Below are 5435 nucleotides of genomic sequence, written 5' to 3'. Positions count from 1 at the left end.
TTTTGCTGCCTGTGCCACATGTGTAGCAGAAAAACTATGTCAGGAATGTGAAAGAAGGCTGAAAGTTTTTATGGGGACTAGTTCTTTGGATCTCTCTCTGCTTGCAGAACCAGATGTCTTTCAGCTGCTCGATGTCTAACATTACAGAGCTCTGAGGGAGCTGGGCGAATTTCTGCACTTCAGCCAAAATAGCCATGTCTGTCATATTTAATGCTCCAGGACCCTAAGCCTGCCCTGCAGGGGCAGTGACAGCCAGTGTCCCCCGACACTCCTGGGCTGTACCCAGTAGGATGCTCTCACTTCCTGCCGTCTTGGAGCACACAGATGCAAACTCACCAGCACAGCACACCACAGTGGGACGGACCCCCCCACAGCTTCTGCATGGGGACAAAGTGGAGCTTGGGAAGAAAGGTGCTGACCTTGAAGCCAGTTTTAGCTGAGGGTAACAAAGAGGAGCCTTCCCACAAGGTGGTCACAGAGATGGAGCCAGGTTGCTCACATGATGGGATGGTGAGAGCTGGGACAGGAGAGGTTTGGAGTGGATATAAGGAAAACATTTCCTCCAATACGACAGTGAGCAAAGAGAGGTTGTACTAGCTCCATCCTTGGATCTTTGCAGGATAAAGCCCTGACCACTCCAGTCACCCTGCTTTGGGCGGGAAGCCTATAGCCCAGATCACCCCGTGGTGTCCAGGAGGGGACTCACCTTGGCCCAGATGGGACAATTTCGCGGGGTGTCTGTGAGTTCCCAGGTCCCCACTTCCCCCCTTTCCCCACCCCAGTGCCGAGGCGGCACCTTCCAGAGATCCCGGGGCTGGGGCCGGTAACTCCCGGTTTCCCGGCGTGGCTTGTCGGGGTGGGGGCAGCGGGGGGGCTGGCCCGGGGACCCTGCCCGGCCCCGCCCCGGGACCCGCGTCCGGGCGCCGGGACCGCTCCCCCCCGCCGCTGCCCCAGGAGGGAGGAAGGAAGGAAGGAAGGAAGGAGGGAGGGAGGGAGAAAGGGAGGGAGGGAGGGAGGGAAGAGGGGAGGGAGGGGATCAGGGAAGGAGGGAGGGAGGATGACAGCACCGTGAAGAAAAGCAGGGGACCCGCTGTTCTCTCTCCTCCCGCACGGCAGGACCGGGCGAGCTCGCCCCGTGGAGCGGCCGCCGCCGGGTAGGTGCAGCGGGGGCCGGGACCGACGGAGTCGGGGCCGGAGCGCAGCCGGGGGCCGGGACCGGCGCGATGGGCAGCGGGAGCCCCGGGGCGAGGGGGAGGATGGCGGCGGGGATCGGGCCTTTCCCAGCGCGGCGGGGAGTTGCGGGAAGTTGGGCGTGCGAGGGGCCGCGGCCCCGAGCTCTCCCCCGGGCAGGGGGAGCGGGGCCGGCGGGGAGCCCGGGGGCTCGGTGGCCGCATCCCCCCACGGGGCGGCCCCGGGCTCCGCCGGCTCCTTTGTGCGCCCTCCGGCCTCGGCCGCTCCTTTGTCTCTGTGCGGGGCCCCCCTCCGCCCGCTCCCGCAGCGGGGCAGCGCCAGCGGTGCCTCCCTTCCTCCCCTGCCTCCCTCCCCTCGGCGGACAGCCGGATCCCAGCTCCCTGCCGCCGAAAGTCCTCCCAGCACATGACTGCTCAGCAGCTCTGCCCATACCTTTCTTTCGGGGAAAAATCCATGGGGAAAAAAAAATCAATGGAATAGGATCGAGCTCTGTGGCGGCAGCGCCGAGCCTCCGTCCGGAGCGAAGCGCGGCTGGGGCGACAGAAGAAGACTTTGGAAAAGGAGAGTTTCTCACAACCATCCCGGAGTTGCATCATCCGGCCTGTCAACCCCTACCACGGAGCACTGGAAAGTTGTTCACAGCCTTTCCCCTCCTGTCCCAGGGCCACCGGGGCACGCTGGCCCTCGGCCGATTCCCGGGAGCCAGCGACATTTCTGCCGGAGCTGGGACTCTGACACCCTCACGGCCCCAGACGGGACGTGGCTGGCATGGGGGTACCTTGGGGGGAAAAGGCCATCCCAGCAGAGTCTCCTCTCTGTGCCTGCCGGGACTTCAGCAGCTGCTCCCGGCCACACTGGGGAGAGCTGCCCACACCCCACTGCCTTTGCACCGAGCCTGGCTTTGGTGCCCGGAGGAAAGGGTCTCCTTTACCACAGCCGACGATTTACAACACTACACCAGGACAGGGATTTAACTCTGCAATTTTCCCACATCTGCCATGTTGTTTCAGCATACGACTCGTTTTCACATCCCCAGTCTCCCTGTGCTGACTCCAGCACAGGTCACTATTCCCCACGGCGACGATCTCTTGCCACCAGTCCCTTCTGGGTCCCTGGAGTGCTACAGATGCCTGTCTCGGGCTGAAAGGGGAGCAGAGCCGGGCACAGAGAGAGCGGTATCCCTGTTTTTGGGATGGATTTGGCGGAGGAGATTCCAGGCGAGCGTGGAGCAGTGAGGAGAAGGAGTGTGGGGCGGTGGGAGGGACCGCGGGCTCTGCGCCCCAAAGAAAGGGCTCATTGAAGCAGGGATGGGCATTTGCGGTTCCCAGCGTGGCCAGAGGCCGCCGGCACGCACAGCAGCTGGCCTTGTGCCACCGGCGCCGAGCGAACAGGGCCGGCCCGTCCATTCACCCGTCTTGGTGGTCTGCTCTATAGCCCCCCTCGCTGCCCAGCAGTTCGGCGCGTTCAGTCGCTCACCTTTGCCGCAGGTGGTGCTGCAAACCCCGCCCCAGCCGTGTCTGTGGTTTCCAGCAACTTGATTTCAAGGTTGAAGGTGTTTTAGCTGGCTCCTGGTCCAGATCCAGCTCCAAAGGCTGGTCCCTGCCTGGCAGATGCACGTGTTTTACCCCCATGCCCAGCACTAATGTCTCAGAGTCCCATCATGTTCACCAGGGGTGGGAGCAGCAGCTCTCCTCTCTGCTGGGTCAAGAGAAAACACCTCTCTTTGGACACCACCAAGGTGAGGGAGAGAAAAGACCAGTCTACCCTGGCCATGAAGCCTGTGCTGGTCCTGTCACCAGCATTACTGTGCCCTCACCAGCCTCCACACCTTTCCTGGGCAGTGCTTTTTGGGACACCAAGAACAACGACAGCTCATCTGAGTCATCACAGAGCACAGGTGGGACAAAAGAGTGGACAGAAGACAGCCTCATGCACCTGGAATTGCTCGTGCAATGGAACCAAAGTTGTTTCAGTGGTGCCTGTTTGTACCAACACCAGCTCCTGCTGCTGCTCCTGAGTGTAACCTCTGAGTCAGAAGGACTTTCCATTCCCAACTTTCTCCTCCAATGGGCAGTTTCCAGGCTTCAATTTGATGAGGCTTGTGACTATTCTCGGCAACTTTATAAACATCATAGGAAGTGATTTCCCCCCCCCCCTTTTTTTTAGCTTGACTAGACATGTTTTTAACCAAAAAATACCTGCCTGGACAGGCTCCTTAGCTGCGCTGCAGGGCAAACCGAAGCAGTGTTGTGCTTGTGCCATGCCTTGGAGGAGAGCCAGGTCCAGGATGAAAATTGCTGGGAGATGAAAGCAGAGTGGGAAGCTCTGGTGGCACGTTTCCCAAGGCCAGCCTTGGGAGGAAGTTGGGAGCGGAAATAGTTGAAAGAGTAAATACAGAGGGTTTTTTTTTCCCCCAGGTTGCAGACAAAGAGCAGCACGGAGAGCAGATAAGCCCACGCTCCTTATCTCTTTTGTGTTCCATGCCTATGTTTTGCTGGTCCTAGTGTCTGCTGGAAATCTGATGAAGCAAAGGATCGTGGAGGGAATTACTCAGAGCAGCAGCAGCACCGGGGGCAGCGAGCTCAGCTGCAGGTCACTGTGGGCTCCCATAGAGGGATGCATGGGAGTGGATGGGGGCTGGATGGACAGAAGGATCTCAGGCAGGGAGGGAACTCTTGCACGTAGGTGCTTCATTGCCTTTCTGTGTCCAGAGCTCAGTTGTTGCTTCTCAAGTCACCAGAGGAAAATGTGACTTCATGCAGTCCCACCTCCAGCTGGCTACCCCTGGCAGCCACAGACGTCTTTCTTTCCTGGATCCCACCTGGTGGGGGTTCAGGGCAGCCAGAGCTGAGGAATGAGAGTCCCAAGGCTTTGTGTTAAGACCTTCCCTTTCCCAAAACCGAGCTGAAAACCCCTGCTCTGCTCTTCCAGTCAGGCAGTCCTGTGGAATGCCCTATAGAAGGGTGACAAGAGCATCCCTTCCCTCCTTCCTATCACAGAGCCTCTGCTCTTTTCACTCCACCTGCACCACCAGTGGGAACATCCATCACATGAACCAACTTGCTACAGCAGACTGGAATGATTTGGTGTCTTCACTACTGTCCAAGTCCTTCCTTCTTGCTGTAGCAAGGTTAAATTAAGTTGTGCGGATCCCACCTGGGCAGCTTTGCACAGAAACAAAATCCCTAACACCACACACAAAAAGCTCCTTTTCTGGGTTTGACTCATCTGGGAAATCCATAAATCCTGTTATCATCTCCTCAGTGGGAATTACAGCCATCCCTGCTGCAGTTCCAGCCCGAGGGATAGGAAAAGACAGGGAGCATCGTCTGAGCTGTGGGCGCTGCTATCTGGGGCATCTCAGTTTAGCATTCCTGGAAACTATTCTGCTTTGCTTTGAGATGTGGAGAACAAGAGGAGAGCACTGGCCAGCCGCTGCCTTCTGTCCCCAGAGATTATGTCCATCCATCTGTCTGCTCACACAGGTGCATTCCCCAGGAGAGGACGCTGGCAGGGCACCCTGGGGCGGCAGCAGTATCCCGATGGTTCTCCTCATCCATCCCATCCCAGCAGAGCCTTGGAGGGGAACTTGCAGGGGACACAGAGCCCCTCTGTTCCCACTCACAAAGGGGCGCTTGTGGCTTGTGTGCTGCCCCAGCCGGGCTGCGCCTCACGGGCCCCAGCGAGGAAAAGCTTTAGGATGCCAAGCGGCCCCAGGCAGCCTCACCAGGTCACCCGCGTGTCCCCAGCCCCACGGCTCAGCCCTGACGGGGCCCCTGCGCCTGTCGCCGCCGCCCCGCGGGTCCCAGGCAGGACGTTTGCAGCCGGCTGTTTATTTAACGAATTATGTCTGCCCCGGGCCTGTGAATGAGGGTTCTGCCAGCGCTGCCGGACATGGTTCTCTGTGTCATCCCTGTGAATAATTCCCGTTCTGTGGCTCATTTGTGGTCAGGCAGCTGGGGGCATTAGAGAGGGAAAAGCCCGGGCTGACTTTGCCCAGGGATTTGTCTGAGGAAGCAGCTGATGTCATCCCCTGTGCGTGCGTGCTGCGGGCAGCAAGGGGACTGTCCCCAGCCCCAGCCGAGGGCAGGGACGCAGATCACCGCCCCTTGGGATGCCGTGACTCCGTCGGGCGCTGGGAGACGCGGCCGCACACCGAGGGCTTTGTGTATTTGATTTCTTCTCTTGGTTGCTCAAATACTCCGACAGGTCCTGTCACCGACGAGGCACGACCGAGGAGGGGG

General features: G+C 59.5%; 1 protein-coding gene across 1 annotated transcript in view; it reads left to right on the top strand.

Moving 5' to 3' along the window:
* Window positions 1-1039: 1039 nt before the first annotated feature.
* The window catches only part of CHST3 (carbohydrate sulfotransferase 3), a 9180-nt gene continuing 4784 nt past the window's right edge, over window positions 1040-5435 (top strand). Inside the window, exon 1 of the mRNA XM_042033482.1 lies at window positions 1040-1154. The gene's annotated coding sequence lies outside the window, so the exon portion shown is untranslated. The remainder of the gene's footprint in view (window positions 1155-5435) is intronic.

The sequence above is a fragment of the Corvus kubaryi genome, unplaced genomic scaffold, assembly GCF_017639235.1.
Source record: "Corvus kubaryi isolate FWS band 111438036 unplaced genomic scaffold, C.kubaryi_AGA036_p1.0 37357, whole genome shotgun sequence".
Taxonomy (NCBI): Eukaryota; Metazoa; Chordata; class Aves; order Passeriformes; family Corvidae; genus Corvus; species Corvus kubaryi.
The sequence above is the reverse complement of the archived record's forward strand: the minus strand, read 5'-3'. Positions and strand labels throughout refer to the sequence as shown.